Source organism: Ruditapes philippinarum, unplaced genomic scaffold (genome assembly GCF_026571515.1).
Source record: "Ruditapes philippinarum isolate M1 unplaced genomic scaffold, ASM2657151v2 ctg135_1_1_1_1, whole genome shotgun sequence".
Classification (NCBI taxonomy): Eukaryota; Metazoa; Mollusca; class Bivalvia; order Venerida; family Veneridae; genus Ruditapes; species Ruditapes philippinarum.
Genome location: NW_026862663.1, coordinates 579,176 through 599,662, shown reverse-complemented (window position 1 = coordinate 599,662; position 20,487 = coordinate 579,176). Strand labels below are relative to the sequence as shown.

The 20,487-nt window shown below is 31.8% G+C and overlaps 1 protein-coding gene across 3 annotated transcripts in view; it reads right to left on the bottom strand.

Annotated features, from left to right (window-relative positions):
• The window catches only part of LOC132719793 (uncharacterized), a 118,156-nt gene that overhangs the window by 63,897 nt on the left and 33,772 nt on the right, over positions 1–20,487 (bottom strand). For 2 of the 3 annotated variants that reach the window (XM_060703687.1, XM_060703688.1), the window contains exon 2: positions 18,271–18,318. The exons of the other annotated variant lie outside the window; for it this stretch is intronic. The gene's annotated coding sequence lies outside the window, so the exon portion shown is untranslated. The remainder of the gene's footprint in view (positions 1–18,270; positions 18,319–20,487) is intronic. 3 annotated transcript variants of the gene reach the window in all.

The window sequence follows — 20,487 nt, the reverse complement described above, 5'->3', positions numbered from 1 at the left end:
CTTAATGTATTTATGATGAGCCTCTTCACAGATTCTTCAGGTAAACAAGTAAAAAATTGTCCTTGCTAATGGATGTGTTGCACTAATTACCTATTTTCTATAACAACCTGTAATGAAAGTTTTATACAGGAATTATGCATACTGAAAATTTTTAGCTTTTAAGAGCTGATTATTAGGTACTTTATAAGAGTTAAGACTTTTAAGTAAGAAAATGCATATTAAAAGTAATACCAACAGTTTAAATGTCATATGGAAACTTTCCAGCTTTACTGAAGGAGGAGGAACACATCTGCCCCTCGAGTCTCAGGCGTAAATACCTCAATAGAAACAGCAAACGTACAGGATAGCCCTATATGAAATATTTCAACATTTCTGCTGGGATTTGAACCCATAGACGTAATTGATTTATTTCTTTGACATAATCAAGTCATTAATATGAATTAATATGAAGGTATATTTAACAAGGGGTAAAGACTTCTTTAAATACATTGACAAAAACCAGACCACTCTCAAGAATGATCTTGAGACATATTTTTGTGAAACATACAAAACTTATTGGATTATTTTACTAAATTACTTGATCCTTTTTAGTATTTTATCATTATTAATCACAAACATTACCTAAGCTCATTAATTTAGACACATGTTGTTGATATGAACTATCTAGCTATGTTGACTGGTTACTGAACTTGACCAAAATATTGTGCCAACTAATTCCAAACATGCAATGCAATTATTAGCCCAGATATTAATCAAAAGTGAAAATGCCAAAAAATTTTCATAATAATATTTGATAAAAGTAAAAGCCACACCCATAATATATTACAGACCTCTACATTTTTATTTTATTTTATTTTTAGATAAATCATCAGCCATAATGGTGTCATTTGGGATATTGGTTAGTCTGTCACTGGTTCAATTATCTGTCTGGCCCTTACCACCCTAAATATCTTAAATTGACATGTTCATCATTCAATCAGGATAAAACCATTTATTATTTCAGGGAAAATTTCAAACAGTGCAGAAATTGATCATAAGTCACATCCTATTCTTTGTGACTTCACTGATCACATGGGTAGACATTTTCTTACTTAAAAGTCTTTTACTTTTAAGCAAGTTCTTAAAATTTAAATTCTTTCAGCATGCATATTCAACTTTCGTTAAAGGTTGTAATAGAAAAAAGTTAATACTGCAATACAACCATTTAGCAAGGACAATTTTTTACTTATAGACACTTGCCACCAGCAGGCTAAAGGCTTATTATGTAACCTTGTCTGTAAATTTATTTCATGTCCTTCTCAAGAAAATTGAACATTTCAAAAAGAAAACAGCAGCAAACAGTACTGAATGATCTCCCTTTCTTACTAATATCTGTTAGTCAACAATAATTATCTTATAACTTTAAGTTCCATAACTCTGGAATTTCTAGACTTGCAAGAGATTAATCTTTGACCTAGCAAAGGTTTAATTGCTATAAAATATTGGTCAGGTTCTTGTTCAGAATTTCTGAACAAATTTAGGAATTTGTAAAGCTTACAATGCAATTGTGTTATAACACTACTAGTAACCTCAAGGGAACCAAGTACAGGAAACTTTTCATTGCACAAGTATGTAAGCCTGTCTGGTAAAACAATATAGATTCTTGCATCTATCTCAAAGACACTGGGTACCTCATTATTTTTAAAGAGATCCTTGCTGGGCAAGTAATGTGCCAATTAGAGCATAATTGCTTGATGAAAGGATTTTCGAATATATATATTAATTCTTATAGCAGTACAAAAATGATAGTCTGATCCAGTGTATTTAAGATGTCAAATATCACAATTTTGATAAATTTAAACAAACACTAACTGTTGTAAAACCAGAGTAACAAGATACAACATTAACTAATCAAAAGTTGAAACAGGTAAATTGGTGACAGAAGTCTCAAACTAAAGCCTTCATATCTGAGAAAACAAACACACATTAAAAGCAGTAATGCACTAGTCAAATGTGTATCCAGGCCCCAACCCCAACGTCTCTGGTAAAGGTTCCAAACTGATGGAAATATCTGATAGTAAGGGCATAACCAAAGAGACAGACAGAAAGTAAAAAACAGAGCTAGCTTATGTACCTGACACTTCCCAAGGTAAAGTGAGAGGGGATGGGAGTAGGAGGAGGGGAAGGGGGCTACAACTGACTTGTGGATAATATGAAACAATCATCAATACAAACCAACAAAAGCCATTACAGTTATATGATTTTATATTAGCTATTAACCTCCCCTGCAATAGAGTAAGACCATTCTTCAACACTTATTTTGTAACTGTATTTATTATGAATCTTGAATAATAGTTTCTTAACAAATATAATATCAGGTGTTTAACTAAGACCTTTCACCATATAAAAAGTTTTAAACTGCATTATTTTAACTAAATTATCTCATATGCATAGCTTTTTAATGAAAACTACTTTTATCTGAGAAACAAAACTTACTGAAATATAAATTGTGGACTGAGATGAACTGTGAAAAATTGAGCTATATTTTTCTTGGCAACAAACTTTCTACAATATTTGTGAGAAGGTAAAAACAAGGTATTGCCATAGATTCAAAGCAGACCAGGTGAAAACCAGAAGTAAAACAATGGAACCTTTGTTTTAAGAACTCAAACTTGAATCACTTATGGTATCACTGGCAGACAGTGTCTACAGTAAACATTTCTTAAATTAAACCTTCTGATTTATTTACCCCTTTACCACGCTTTAAATATATGAACTTGTCCTGGTGTTTTAAATTTGGAACTATCCTGAGATTATGTGAGGGAAATTGAAAGTAAATATCTAAACATCTAACAGTATAAAGCCTTAGGTCTGATTGTACAGATTACCGGATAATTGCTCACCATTCATTAGATTTCCTTATGGGAACTTGTAATCTCTTTTAATAAATCCAAGTTAGACAAATTTGCTTACATATTGTTGAATTTAATGGACCTTTCCGGTTTTTCGTAGCGGAACATTTAGCCACACCTTTTCCTTTCATTGCTAGGTCAACTGCTCACAAACAGTATCACAAACATAAGCACGTGTTCTTTTGTGCAAACCAGGTCAACCAGTGACTATGTATTATATCAGTGTAGCGATTGGATAACAAGTTAGCCAATTTACATAAAACTGTGAACACCGGAAAGGTCCATAAGAATAAGATCCCCTACCTATTTTAAATATTAACACCTTAATACTAGTAACATTAATGATGCGGTCATGTAATTCACAACTTAATCCTCTTTGCAGGAAGACTTTTATACTTGAACAATTTTTAACTGCTTTGGTGGTATATAAATTTTCTTCATCGATTCAATTTAATGTCTAAAACTACTATCTTTACTTATAATGTTAACGGAATTTCTGGAAAAGACAAGAGAATTGCTATTTTTCAATGGTTGAAAACACAAAAGGTTGACATAAGCCTTCTCCAAGAAGTGCATTTCAAACAGGCTGATAAAGAAAAGTGGGAAAAAGAATGGGATGGAACAATAATTAATAGTGGGAATTCAAGTAATCAGTTAGGCGTATCAGTTCTTTTCAGAAATGGTTTAAATATTCACATTCTAAATACTTTTGAAATTGAGATCGGACGTGTATTAGCACTTCATGTAAAGATTGAAAACAAAGAGGTATTTATCATAAATGTATACGGCCCAAATAAAGATGATATTGATATTTTCTGTAAATTAGAAGCCTTCATTAAAGACAGAAGTGATCACCTTTTTATTATAGGAGGAGATTTTAATGTAGTGCTAGAACCTAATATTGACAAACAAGGTGGTAACCCTCATACACATTTGAAATGTCGCAAAAAAATAAAAAGTATACTTGAAACTTTTCAACTTAATGATATATTTCGGGTACAAAATCCGTTCACTAAAAGATTTACTTGGCGCTCAAAAGTACGGTTAAATATAGCGTGTAGATTAGATTATTTTGTTCTTTCAAATGATTTGGTAAATATTGTTGAAAAATCTGGCATAAAGCCTAGTTTTAAATCTGATCACTCAATAGCATATGTAACTTTAAATTTTGATCCTATAGTGAGAGGACCTGGTGTTTTTAAACTAAATAATAGTTTACTTTTAAATATGGAATTTAAAGACAGAATTAAAAATGCCATAACTGAAATACGTTCTCTTAATACAGACACAAACCCTTTAGTCAGATGGGAAGTTATTAAAAGTACAATACGAAATGAAACTATAAGATTTTCAAAATATAAAAAGAAAACAGAAACAGAACAAATTCAAAAACTTATGACAGAAATCGAAAAAATTGAAACTGAGATAGCCTGCAATTTTGACGAAAATTTAAATAGAAATTTAGAATTGAAAAAATCAGAATTAGAACAATTTCATAATGAAAATATCAATGGAATTATAACGAGAATAAAAAGTTTTAAATTAGACAACAGTGAAAAAAACATTAAATTGCTAAAAAATTTAGAGACTAGAAATGCTGAAAGAAAACTTATTAATAATCTAAATGTCAATGGTAATGTTACGTCAAACCAAAATGAAATTCTGAATGAGCAAAAAAAATATTATGAAAGTCTGTACAGTGAAAAGATACAAAGAGACTCAACATATGACTTTTATGATGAAAATAAAATCCCTAAACTAAACGACAACGAGCAAGTATTATGTGAAGGAATTATTACAGAAGGAGAGTGTATCGAAGCAATTAAAACCATGAAAAATGGGAAAAGTCCTGGATCAGATGGTATAAACGTTGAATTTTATAAAATGTTTTGGAATGAAATTAAAAATGATCTAATAAATTCTCTTAATTATTCATTCGAAACTGAATATTTAAGTCAGTTGCAGGCACAGAGTTTAATTACCTTAATCCCAAAACCAAAAAAAGATTTATCACTTCTTTCAAACTGGCGGCCAATAAGTTTATTGAACGTTGACTATAAAATACTGAGTAAAGTAATTGCTAATAGAATTAAACGTGTACTAAATAACTTGATCGACAATAGCCAAACTGGATTTATTAAAGGCAGATACATTGGTGAAAATATAAGATTGATTTATGATGTAATCGAGTACGCAGAACAAAACGAAAAACCTGGAATATTATTTTTTGCTGATTTTGAAAAAGCTTTTGATAGTTTGAATCATAATTTTATTTTAAAAACACTCGATCTATTTAACTTTGGACCAAATTTAAAAATGTGGGTAAAATTGTTATACAAAAATCCAACAAGTTGTATTCTTTACAATGGTTTCTTGTCGGACTCATTTAATATCAGACAAGGAGTCCGACAAGGCTGTCCTTTATCTCCTTACATTTTTATTTTAGCAATTGAACTCCTCTCCATAGCAATAAGAGAAAATACAAATATTAAAGGATTTAATATATTTGATATAGAAGTAAAAAACAGCATGTTTGCTGATGATGCAACAATATTATTAGATGGTACAAATAACAGTTTCAAAGAAATGTTATATATATTTGAACAATTTTCATTCATCTCGGGTCTAAATCTTAATTATAGTAAATGTACAGCTCTAAGAATAGGCCCACTGCGAAACCAGCACGACCTTATATATTGTAGAAAAAAATATAGTAATATTTCATGGACATCAGAAAGTGTCAAAACACTAGGAATAACATTTCATTCAAAAACTGACCATATCCTCAAATTAAATTACGATAACAGATTATCTCAATTCCAAATAGACATAAACAGATGGAAAGCTAGACATCTCACAACAATTGGTAATATCTCAGTATTGAAATCATTAATAATTCCAAAATTAACTTTCCTGTTTTCTGTTCTACCCAATCCTCCAAATAAAACTGTAAATACAATTAAACAACAATGTTATGAATTTATATGGAGCTCAAAAAGGGATAAAGTCAAACGGGATGTAATAATACAGGAGTACAAAAACGGAGGTCTAAATATGATTGACATTCCTATATTTTTGAACTCAATAAAATCGAACTGGATAAAAAGAATAATAAACGATTCAAATGATGGGTTGTGGAAAGAAATAATAAAGAAAAATATAAATCATTTAGGTGGAATATCTATATTTAAATGCAATATAAACACAAAAGATATATTGAAATTTAAAATCAAAAATAAATTTATACACGAAGTATTAGTAGCTTGGAGTGAAATCAATTTTAATGAAAATCCGAAAAATATTTCAGAACAAATTCTTTGGCAAAATTCAAACATAAAAAATAACAATAGCCTTCTCTATTTCAGACAGTGGAGAAACAAAAATATATACCATGTAAAAGATATCTATGATATAAACGCAAAAAAATTTAAAACTTTTAGTCAATTAAAAACTGAATATAACATTCCTAATACTGAGTTTTTAAATTACCATAGACTTATCTCTTCAATCCCAACATGTTGGAAAAGAAAATTAGATAATGTCATTCTTTCTGTAACAACTGAGGAAATAAATATTTATGAGCTTTTAGAAAAAACAGAAACACATCTCCTAAATAGAAAATTAACACAGGTTCAAAAAGAAAGAAAGCTAAAATACCAGAATGAAAAACTAAAATCCCAGTTAAAATGGGAGGCAGTATTTCCAGATAAAAATTTCAATTGGCAACAAATATATTTGAATGCGTTTGATATTTGTAAGGATAATATTTTGCAAAATTTTTATTTTGATTTCCTACATAGAAATATTGCAACTAACAAATTTCTCTTTAGATGTAAATTAGTGGAGTCTAGTCTTTGTGATTTTTGTAATATGGAAATAGATAGCATAGAACATATATTTTGGACCTGTCAACAAACACAAATTTTCTGGAATGAATTGTTTAAATGGTTGGTTGAAATTGGTATACTTGCAACCCAAGACAAATTTTTGTCCTTTTTTCATTCACGAAATAAAATTTTATCATATATTCTCTTATTTGCCAAATATTATATATATAGTTGTAAAACAAAAAAGAAAATACCAAATAATCTTGTGTTTAAAAGAAAATTGATTGATAGAATATCTTTAGAAAAATACATAGCATTTCAAAATGATTCTCTTGATGATTTCAACAGGAAGTGGAATAACTTTCTAATAATGTTATAAGAACTGATTGATGATATGTCAGAAGTATATTACCAAAGCAGCCTTTCTTTCTTAATATTACCATTTTTTTTATCTTATCGTAGTTTTTTTATTCTCTTGCAAATTATCCTTTTATATTATAGCACCTCCCCAAATTGTCAGCATTTTTCCAACTGACTCAAGATTTTTTTTTTTTTAAAAATTGATTTAACAAAACTCTATCTTGTTTAAAATATAATATCCTTTCTCTTAACTTTTTCTTAAAGAGATTCACGTTTAAGCTCTTTGAAATTATTAAAAATGTCTACAACAACATATATATTAGTTTGTAACGTATGTTATGTAAAATAATTAATTGAAAAATGTAAAATGAATGTATTATGTAAAAAGGAAAAGTAAATAAAAGGGCCTTAAACGTGGTTCCAAAAAAAAAAAAAAAAAAAAAAAAAAAAAAAAAAAAAAAAAAAAAAACATTAATGATTGCTACAAGGTGGGACTGGGACTCAATCCCAGAGATCAAAACTACTAAAGTCTACTGATTACTCTCTAGCAGTTCTAGGCACTGAGCTGCTCAGCCACTTACATATAATTTCCTTCATTTTAGCATGCTTCATTTCCCTAATGAGATATTGATAGCCCAATTACAGCAGGTTCTTGATAAATACATCAGAGACTTATGCAATCAAGTACACTAGCCTGAAAAAAACACAATGTTCCACTCAAAGTCCAAATTGGGACTTGAACCAGGGACCACAAATCATCATTCTGTAGCTGTGGAAATGTACAAACATATTTTTGTCTGAACTATTTCATAAATAAAATAAATGTATTTAAAATATAAAGTTTTAAATATGCTAAAATATCAAAATTTTATCATTAAAACACATTATATTAAAATTTATTGAATTGCAGTGTTTCCAGTTCCCCCTATCATGATCTTATCTAAGAAAACACTTCAACACTTGGTTTAAAGATGCAGGGAACCGTCAATATGATCTTGTATCAGGAGAGATAAATGTTGTGGTACCAGCTGACTATAATCATTTCTAGATAAAATAACTCCACAATTTTGCTACTACTGAAGGTGAACCTACAGATAATATAGCACCTGTGCTCTATAACCAGCGTAATCAACATTTAATTATAATATATTAGAATTTTGAACTTATTTTATTTCAAACTGGGTCCATTTTTGTTCTAAACAGTCCTAAATTATAAGTCAAGCATAGCTTGCACAAGGTTACATTGCCAGAGAAACAGTTACAGTGAACTTATTTCCATCTTATCACTGCAATTATGATTTTATATACTTGTTAAGAAAGACATAAATATGTTTTTTAAATAATATATTATGAACATGAAGTATTGTAAAAAAAGACACAATTATAACAAGAGGGCCATAATGGCCCTTGATTGCTCATCTGAAATATTTGTAGATGTCTGCATAACAAAACATCTTAGCTCTAGGCAATAGAATTTTACACAATAAAAACTAAGTCTAAATTAAATGAGTTTTACTATATACAAAAACTAAGCGATACTGAATGAAGATGGCTCTAAGTTTGATTTGACAGAACTAAAGAGTTTATTATTATTCAATATAGACAGTACTGAAAGATGGTTTAACATTCAATTTGACAGTACTGGAACATGGTTTAGCATTCAATTTGACAGTACTGAAAGATGGTTTAACATTCACTCTGACAGTACTGAAACATGGTTTAATATTCAATTTGACAGTACTAAAACATGTTTTAACATTCGAATTGACAGTACTGAAAGATGGTTTAACATTCAATTTGACAGTACTGAAAGATGGTTTAACATTCAATTTGACAGTACTGAAACATGTTTGACAGTACTAAAACATGGTTTAACATTCGATTTGACAGTACTGAAAGATGATTTAACATTCAATTTGACAGTCCTGAAACATGGTTTAATATTCAATTTGACAGTACTAAAGGATGGTTTAACATTCAATTTGACAGTCCTGAAACATGGTTTAATATTCAATTTGACAGTACTGTAACATGGTTGACAGTACTAAAACATGGTTTAACATTCAAATTGACAGTACTGAAACATGGTTTAACATTCAATTTGATAGTACTGAAAGATGATTTAACATTCAATAAGGGGCTGAACATTCAATTTGACAGTACAGAAATGTTGTTACTTTTTCAATTTGACAATAGTTAGGCTGTACTTTTTCAATTTATATGTCCATATTTATGATGGTTTTAATTTTAGTATTACAGTACAGTACTTACTGTACTGTACTGTTCTGTTCTGTTCTGTACTGTACTGTACTGTACTGTACTGTACTGTACTGTTTTTTGAATGTTTGTTATCAGAGAAAAAAATTACAGATCAGTTTAGAGCAGGTAAACAAGTGTTATTTTATAGCCAACCCTTGATGATTCACAAGCTTGTACCTGTAATATTTCATACATTTCTCTAGTTTATATGATTTTGATGTTGTTTAAATTACAAATGTTGCCAGATTTATTACAGACAATTTACTATTTTTACTTAGGGTTTTAGACAATAACTTATGATAACAGTTAAATACAAATTATCATTTAAAATAAAGATACATCATCTTGTTAAAGTCAAAGTTAATAAATCAATAAAAAACATATAAAAAGAGACCCAGAATTCAAGATAATAGGATGAGATGGACAACAGTATTAGATGGACCTTTGAACATTGTCATCAAATGAACTAGCATGTTGGACTTCTGTAATTCCATCAACAACTGCAAACTGCATTGAGCAACTTGTCTGAAAAAACGTTTTCTCTTAACTATCCTGGTGATACTAAATGACCCCTTAGTGCACTAGGTCTACTAGACAATGTTTCATGCCAATATTTGTACTTTTCCAAAAAAAAAGATAAAATAAGTTTTCCTATATATTTGTCTAACAAGAGCACCGCTAGGCGGAGCATTATATGCCTGAAAGTGTTTTTTTTTTATATTAAGGATGAAGCATTTGTAAGACATTACATAAATTAAATAAAGTACAGTTGACTCTCAATAAGTCAAAATTGCTTTACTCAAAATTCCGCGTAAGTCGAAGAATTTCTAAAGTCCCGTCAAATTTCCTTCTTTATCTTTGTATTTTAACTCCGCTTAGGTCAAATTTTGACTTACCGAGACTCCTGTTTAGTCGAAAAGAAAATTTGGTCCCGTCAATTAAAGTCCAACATATTTTCATCTCAATTAGTCGAAGTGTGAAATCAGCCGACTGATCAAAGGTCGACGACATCATGGTGTGATGTTTCGTGTAATTATTTTTTAATTGCCGGTCATCATATGTATTATCAACACGTCGTATAAGTGGCTTTAATCCGTTTCAGCACTTAATTGGTTTTAACAGTTAGATAACTAAATTAAAATTTGATTACATTTCTTTAAGAAAGTTGACTCATGCCAGTCTGAGGGGTGTTAGTCAAATAACAGCCTAGGTATTTGATGTGTGTTACCAACGTAAATTGACATTTGTATAATTAATGTTCCGTCATTTTGCATACATTTATTTGTACTTCCGTTCACGATAGTTGCTACTTTCGTTTTTCGGCGATGATCAATTAAATCAAATATAATTGTGTGTATATGTTTCACTATTAATATACATGTATTAAATTTTGAATGATATTTTGTTTATTTATAATTTTTAGTTGTAAGTGATTTAAACCTCATTTTCAACGGGTTAAATATTGCACATTGCCGCTAACAATCAATAACAAACCTACTTCTTTGCCACATTTAATTCAGGCCACATGTTAGATACATGTACGGAATTTCCCCCAACGTAATGGCGGCAGTTCCACGTTACCTCGAATTCCGTTTCTCTCGTAGTAAAATGCCAAGTCCCTTGGATTTCGAGTTATCCGAGAGTCAACTGTATTACCCTCCTTCCAATAGCAATCCTCCATAAAGTTTGAATATTGTGGACCAAATAGAATAAGTTATGCTCCGGAAACTTGCGTTTTAAGGTAAAGTGACACTTGAACCTTTGGACCTTGTGACCCCCAAAATCAATAAGGGTCTCCCTACCCAATATGGACATTCATCCTATGAAAGTTTGAACACTGTGGGCCACATGGAACTTAAGTTATGCCTCTGGAAACTGTTTTTCAGCTTTAAGGTAATAGTGACCTTTGACTTGTGACCCCCAAAATCAATAGGGGTCTTCTAACCCAATATGATCAATCATCCTATGAAGTTTGAACACTGTGGGCCAAATGGAATTAAGTTATGCTCGGAAACTGTTTTCAATTTTTTAAGGTGATAGTGACCTTGACCTTTGACCTTGTGACCCCGCAAAATCAATAGGGGTCTTCTACCCAATATGGACAATCATCCTATGAAGTTTGAATGTTGTGGGCCAAATGAAACTTAAGTTATGCTCGCAGAAACTGTTTTCAGTTATAAGGTGATAGTGACCTTGACCTTTGACCTTGTGACCCCAAAAGTCAATAGGGGTCTTCTACCAATATGGGCAATCATCCTATGAAGTTTGAATGTTTATGGGCCAAATGGAACTTAAGTTATGCTCCGGAAACCAAATTGCTAACAGACAGACAGAACGGACGGATAGACAGACGGGATGCCCAGGGGGTATAACATAATATGCCAGAAATTCTTTCGGGCATATAAAAAGCAATTGACATGTAAGACATGCCTAATTTTGAAGCCCCAAACTGGGGTTCTGCACCACTGTCCTCATCAAAAGTAACATTTCCTGTTAAATGGTATTGAACTTCCTTCCATTGGTTCAAAAGATACATGGAGGGCATTCAAATTTGGAAATTTATACATAGATACTAAGTGTGATCTTGACTAAACCTGAGGAGGGTCAAACCTGTGTGCATTGTCTCATTATGGGTTACATTGCTCCCAAGATTTTCAATTTCCTTCCTTCTGTTCAAAAATAGTTGGACACGAAATTGTTATTAAAGAGACCCAGGAACAACCAGGTGCATACAAATAAGCAGATTTTTTTTTTGGGGGGGGAGGGAGGGGGCGGTTAGAAAGAGCAATGGGCATGTCTCAAGTGCAATATTTTTTAATACTGTTAAAATATGGATATTATTAAAAGAAGGAACACTGGGAAAAGCCTGTAGGTTAGACATACACCGCAAATTATACAGATTTTACTTCAAAATGGAGGAATGGGCATGTACCATGAGCTGAGTTGATGAAATAAATTACTAGAAGTCATATAACATAATTACAGTCTAACTTGCCCATGCGACCACATGTATTAAGCGACTTTGTCTTAAACGACCACTTTAAATTCCCCCCCCCCCCCCCCCCCCCCCATTTTTCTCTCTGTATCTTTAATGTATTAAGAGACTTTTGCTCAACGCTACCAGCGACCGCTAATTAGTCACCTAATTGAGATAAAAACTTTTTTATTTAAAAGACAAATTTTACTGTGAATTTTGGGGTTTTTTTAATTTTTCATCCTTTTGTTTTTTAGAGGTACTAATTATTCAAATTTAAAATTTAAAAAAAAAGTTTAAAAACATTCCCCCCGCAAAAAGAAAAATGTATCTATTTAAATTTTTCTTTTTAAACCCTGCTTCGTCTTTAAAAGACCCCTTTTATTTAAGGGGGCCGTTTTTGTTCCCCGGGCGGGGGAATACAAAATTTGCTGAAATTTTAATACTAACAAATAGGGGGGGCAACAAAAATTTTTTAAATTTAAAATAAAAAGTATATTTAAAAAATATATACATGTATATTTTAAAAGATAAACATTAATTTAAGGTTTTTGAAAAGGGGGCAAAACATTGCAAATTTATAGATGACAGGACACTGCATAGTTTTAAACCAAATTTTGGGCCAAGAGACTGGACTTTGCCAACAAAGAACAGTGCACATTAATACGAGATGAATGATATAGCTATGCATATTTAACACAATGAGATGGCTAAAATGTTACTACCGACAGATAAAGCTCTAAATATTTTCAAGAAATTACAATCTGAACACTTTCCATGAAATCAGTTTATATACATCTGATCATTTTAATGGAAATAAAACAAACAACATTACTGTTGAACATAGAAGAAAACAAAGTTTTTAATTACCAACATTGTAACATGTGATACATGTACAACTAAAAAGTTGATAGAGCAAATACTAATTTTGAAAAAGATCTTTTTAACACACAAAATCTCTGCAAGTACATAATGAAAAGCCATTACATTCAAGTTGTTCTAGAATTCCCAAAACTTAAGTATTTATTCATCTATAATTCCTGTACTTTAGTATCTATTCATTAACTAATGGTGTTTATTCATATTATATAGGTTTGTTTATAGAATGTAATTGCCTTCTTTTTATAGTCCAACATAAATGAATTCTATTTTCACTTGTTAGTAAAAATATACCCCCATTCCATGTCTGAAGCCTCTCTTTAATAGCCTTACAAATATATCTACATGTAAAGTTCTCTAATTCTTGAATTTGTAACAAGAAACATTTAATTAGCTGAGATAATGTTGGAGTAAAACACTTTGAAAGCTAGAAATAACCACCAAGTATTTAAAATGAAAATGTTTAATTTTACACTATTGCCAATAAGATGCATTTCAAAATAAAGAGAATTTAAATCAAGAGCCAAATGACTGCAGGTTGTCATGACATAGCTTGCAAGTTGCCCTTGCTCAATTCTGGTTGCATACCACACAAAAAGTGTAATATTTTGTTGGCATAGGTTTACAGTGGTTTATGGAAGTCATTTGACATCTTTGTTCTTGTCTGGTAACTAAGGTTTGCATAGTCAGTGCAAGTTTTCTTTGCTTTATTCTGGTGCCATATGTCTGCAATTGCCGTGCAAATTGTCTTTGCTCTATTCTGGTTGCATATGTCTGCACTTACTGTGCAAGTTGTCCCTGCTCTATTTTTGTGCCACAAGACTACACTGGCTGTGCAAATTGTTCTTGCTCTAATCTGGTGCCATAGGTCTTCATTGGCTAAGCAAGTTGTTCTTGCTTTATTCTGGTGTCATAGATCTACATTGGCTAAGCAAGATGTTCTTGCTATATTCTGGTGCAATAGGTCTACATTGGCTGTGCAAGTTTTTCTTGATCTATTCTGGTGTCATAGGTCAACATTGGCTGTGCAAGTTGTTCTTGTTCTATTCTGGTGGCAAAGGTCTACATAATGGCTTAGCATGTTGTTCTTGCTATATTCTGGTGCAATAGGTCTACACTGGCTGTGCAAATTGTTCATGCTCTATTCTGGTGCCATAGGTCTTCATTGGCAAAGCAAGTTGTTCTTGCTTTATTCTGGTGTCATAGATCTGCATTGGCTAAGCAAGATGTTCTTGACCTATTCTGGTGTCATAGGTCTCCATTGGCTGTGAAAGTTGTTCTTGCCCTTTATTGGTGGCAAAGGTCTACAATGGCTAAGCTCTATATTGGTGCCATAAGTCTACATTGGCTAAGCAAGTTGCTCTTGCTCTATTCTGGTGTCATAGATCTACATTGGCTAAGCAAGATGTTCTTGCTATAGTGTGGTTTCATAGGTCTATATTGGCTGTGAAAGTTGTTCTTGCTCTATTATGGTGTCATAGATCTAAGTTGGCTAAGCAAGTTGTTCTTGCTCTATTCTGGTCGCATAGGTCTACATTGGTTAAGCAAATTGTTCCTGCTCTATTCTGGTGCCAAAGGTCTATATTTACTGAGGAAGTTGTTCTATTCTTGTGACACAGGTATACATTAGCTGTGCAAGTTGTTCTTGCTTTAATCTTGTGACAAAGGTAAACATTGGTTTAGCAAGTTGCTCTTGCTCTTTTCTGGTGGTAAAGGTCTACATTGGCTGTGCATGTTGTTCTAGCTCTATTCTGGTGCAATAGGTCAACATAGACTGTGCAAGTTGTTCTTGCTTTATTCTGGTTTCATAGGTCTACATTGGCTAAGCAAGTTGGTCTTGCTCTTATATGACGGTAAATGTCTACATTGGCTGTGCAAGTTGTTCTTGCTCTATTCTGGTTCAATAGGCCAACATTGGCTGTGCAAGTTTTTCTAGATCTATTCTGGTGTCATAGATCAACATTGGCTGTGAAAGTTGTTCTTGCTCTTTATTGGTGGCAAAGGTCTACAATGGCTAAGCTCTATATTGGTGCCATAAGTCTACATTGGCTAAGCAAGTTGTTCTTGCTCTATTCTGGTGGCAAAGGTCTACATTGGCTAAGCAAGTTGTTCTTGCTATTCTTGTATTCTGGTTCCATAGGTCTACATTGGCTGTGCAAGTTCTTCTAGCTACATTCTGGTTTTATAGGTGAACATTGGCTGTGTAAGTTGTTCCTGCTATATTTTGGTACCATAGGTCAGTAATTGCTGTGTAAATTGTTCTTGCTATATTCTGGTTCCATATGTCTACATTGGCTGTGCAAGTTCTTCTAGCTACATTCTGGTTTAATAGGTGTACATTGGCTGTGCAAGTTGTTCCTGCTATATTTTGGTGCCATAGGTCTGCACTTTCAGCACAAATTGTCTTTGCTCTATGCTGGTGACCAATGTCTGTAAGATTGTGCAGGCTGCCCTTCAGTTGTTGTCACATGTCTGTTATTATGCTAGGTAGCTCTAATTTTAAAGAACTTAAATATCAAGATCCTATTTTACAACTTTTTGTAAGGCAATAACAATTTAATACTATTGAATCAGTTCCAACAATGAAATCAACATTTTGTAAGGAATACCTATTATGGTTAAACCTAATAATGACCTAATTTTTATTGTTGTTGTTCATAAGCATGCAATGGTGATTTCTGCAAGTTGTGATAGTATAACACAAACGCTACCAATACAAAATATCTATTAGTTACACAAAAAGAGCACTGTGATGCAATTTTAATGCTCATCTTTATAGGGCAACGATTAACAATAATCAATTTTGGAAAAAAATTTAACTGGGCATAACTCCAAATACATGACTTTCAGAATAATGTCCCTTGTCTTTGATAAATATGTTATTCAAGATTTATGTTGATATCTTTCATTTCCTCTCATTGTACCCTGATGAGACTGTATATACAACATAGTAACATGAAAAAGGAGTATCACCAAATTTTATACAACTTAAGCCCTAAAGATATTAATCAACACTTGGTTGTGTTTTTATCATTAATATTAAAAATAAAGTCAATTCAAAGAATAAAATAGGAGTAAAAAATATAAGTATAACAAAATAAGTACAGAACTACATAAGAAATACTGCAAAAAATGGTTTGTAAGATAGTTTTCTAGGAAACAGGTTTTGCACAAACTGCAGATGTAATATATTTACTGCAAAAAATCATGTGTTTGGAGATAGTGAAAACATCATTTCTGATAAGATGCCAAACAGAGTATTCAACACAGTTATGATGAATATTTCAAGAAATTACCATATGTCTACAATTACATGAACCATGGAAATGATGCAAGTTAAACTACCTTTCTTTAACCACGGAAAGATTTCTAGCTCATACCATATATCTGCCATTTCAAGAAATTACCATATGTCTATCATTACATGAACCATGGGAATGATGCAAGTTGAATTATCTTACTTTATTAAACCATGGAAAGAGTTCTAGCTAATACCATATATTTGCCATTTCAATAAAATTACCATATGCCTACCATTACATGAACCATGGGAATGATGCAAGTTAAATAACCTTACTTAAACCATGGAAATATTTCCAGTTAATACCATATATTTTCCATTTCAAGAAATTACCATAATACCATATATTTGCCATTTCAATAAAATTACCATATGCCTACCATTACATGAACCATGGGAATGATGCAAGTTAAATAACCTTAGTAATACTTAAATCATGGAAATGTTTCTAGCTAATATCATATTTTTTCCAAAACATGAACATAGAGTATCCTAAAAGCAAATTTCATCACACAGTATACCTGTCATTACATGAACCATGGCTATTTGTTGCATCTATGCTATAAAAGCATAGGACAAAATATTCAATCAACAAGCCATTTATATAACATTTCAGCAATATCTTCAAGTTTAAACCAATAACTTCAAATTAAAGTTTGATTTCATCAGTCAATATCAAGTGCAGTGTGTTAAACAGAAGGTATAGGGTAGCCTTAATTCTTAAGAGATAATCTAACAGACACTAATAATGTTTTCTAAATATCAAAGGTCAAAGGATTTTCTGCTCGATTTCAAGTTGGTTACCTATTCAAATATATTCTTAAAAAAAACCAACACAAATTGTTTGAATCAGGTTTGAGGCTATTAAAATTCCTAACTGTAACAATTAATCTAGATCAGTTAGTCTGGAAATATTTCACAAAGAATCAGCAGTTTTACACTTTTTTGTTACTTTTTAATGGTAAAACCCATGCAACAGACTATGAAAAAATCACATTCTGCCTATATATTAAGGACATTAAAGAGAAATAGGAGTGTAGGTGAAATGATAGATAAAAATCTGAACCATGTGAAAGAAAGACAACTTCTTTGAGTAAATAGAATTATGCTAATATTAAGTTAACTCCCCTGGTAAGTTCTGCATGTACACATTATATAAGGGGAAACAAGTCGAACAAAAATGGAAATCTTGTGTCTTAATGTTTTATATCCCTTGCATATCAATCAGAACACCATGACAATTATTACTAATTGCACATGATTTCAGATGTTAACAAAAACTGAGGGTGTAATCATTGTGTAATAAATAACTTATGTAAATATTGGAAAATATAGTCAATTTGGTTTATACAGAATTTATTTTAATTCAATTGTGTAGGAAGCTATAAGCTTATAGACACACTTTTGAATCCGTTCCTGGAACCAACCAGTACTGAGCAATGATTGTAAAGTTTCTTGCTCAATTTTGGTGAAATTATGATTGAAACATATGTATGACAATCAGAATCATACATTATAAAAGAATATTAATAATAATTATTTATATCTATAAATTTACTTAATGTAAAAGAACTTTTACAAGATATAATGGCATTAACTTAGTCAACAACTATCAGCATTTACCTATTTGCTTACATGGTTAGGTTTTGAAACATATGCTAGACTGTAATACCATATCCATCCACTTTTGTGTCCGAAGATCGAGGGAAAGGGCCGAAAAGTTACAATTGCTTGGGTAATTAATTATATGACTAAAAAAACAACAACAACAAGACATACCTTCATTTTCCTTGATTATGAATTATTTATTCTGACTGCAATTTAAATCTGAAATAAAATATACAATTTGTTTAATACATGATATTATTCTATACTATATAAAAGTTATCCAGAATTTGTATGCACAACCATACAAAAATCCAGTATTTTCTGTACATGAACAATTCAGTGGAACCTGATGCAAAGTTCAATACAAAGAAAATTATTCTTGCAAGTAAAACTATAACAAGATATTTTGTAGGTTCACTAAGGGTAGTTATACTGTCTAAATCTATGGAAAGTCACCCATGATTACAAGCCAAAACACACATTTGTGAAGTTTCAAGAGAAAACATTTCATTGGGGGCGGGGAGACTGAACTTGCATGCCAGACATAAAAAAGAATTTTTCTAATTTCACAAAGTGCTAAAATAAAAGGAGAATCCATGTCTTGTAACTGACTTTTAATTATGATCCCAAAGACAAGCGTGAAGTTTTTATAAGTTAATATCTTCATTATTTTTGGAGATTGTACCAGATATTTTATAAGTTCACAAGATTATAATATTATAATTCACTCAAAATTAATGTTATTTAGTTATTGGACCTTGGAGATGTTATATAATAATGAGATGTGGAGTTTCAAGTGAATACCCCAAAAAGCGGTGGATATTCATCTTCCAGGCAAAACTAACCATGAATTTTTAACAATTTAGGCTGAAGTTTTAGGTTTTGCACTTTCAATAAAAATCTTAAAGAATCTGATGTATATGAAGTTTCAAGTAAACAGTAGCTGTGAAGATTTACTTAAAATAGTAATTTTCCTTCTCCACTAAGGGCTATAATTCAGTCAAAATTGATGCTTGAATAATAGAGCAGCAGGGAAGAAGCTTGTAGGCCCATAAAAGGGGATCTGGGGGCATAGCCCCCAGAGGCCAAAAACAAGTTGAGATTATTAAGAGCAAAATGCAGGTTCTAAAGTATTTTCAAGGAAAATTATCAAACAATAATTTTAAACTATGAATTTGATTAGATGCAAACTTTACTGAGGACGGTAAATCATAACCCTGCATAAGCCTAAAACACATAAGATAGATTGATTCGACCATAAGGCTTGAACTGACTACCAGACCCCCCCCCCCCCCCCCCCCCCCGCAACCTCTGTTTGTTTTTATTGTATTTTTGGGAAAATGTCATTTCTTGACCAACTTGTAGGCCTGGGCCTACATGGCCTAATAGTAGCTATGCCACTGATGTCCAGTGACATTTTATTATGATTCCAAAGGCATCTGTAAGGTTTTAAGCAAATATCTCTCATGGTTGATGAGATATGAAGTTGCACATGAAGTTTCATGCACAACTTTAAGCACTTTAAGTGAGAAGATAGCCCTACTATTCTCTCAATAGAGGAGCTAAAAATTATTACATACTGTTTTGTAAACATTCCTTATTATTGTTTTTTGGTTGGGTTTGATGTCGCACCAACACAGTATAGGTCATATGGGGGCTTTCCAGCTTACTGGCAGAGGAAGACCTTGGGTGTCTTTCTGTACATTATTTCAGGCACAAATAGGTATCAGAGTAGAACCCCCGACATTCCCTAAGCTAGCTAGATAGCTGCCCCACATGAAGAATTAGAAGACGCTTGTGCAGCTTGAACCTACAGCAGTGAGAAGCAAGTGGTTTGAAGCCACTCAGCCACGGATGCCCCAAGTACATGTACAAAATAAGTATGTGTAACCAAAGCATAGCCACAACCTTCTTGAATATTACAGAATAAATACATAGAATTGCAATTTATTCTACTCTCAGCAAAAATTCAAAGAGTACATTTTGATGTTTCCATTTTATCTTCATTTCATCAGTAATAACATTACATTATACCTTGATATTTTCACACTGATAAAATACAGATTTATCTCTACAATTATGAGTAATTCTCTGATATCACCTCATTTAAATGTGCTGGATTTGATAAATTATACAACATTTTTATTGATTTTATTTTGATGTAATCTTAGAAACATAGCTGGAGCTTTTTTTATACTGATTACAATACTATACAGATATCTGATTCAATGTAGTTAACCTTCTTTCTATAAAGATTCAAGGTAGTACATTTTTACCTTCTGTAAAGAGAGAAAACTGCTGATACAAACAAGCAATTATCATAGTATTGCAAGCAATCCATAAGTCCCTACCGGTTAGAACCCCAGCAACATTCTGAAGGGCCATTGG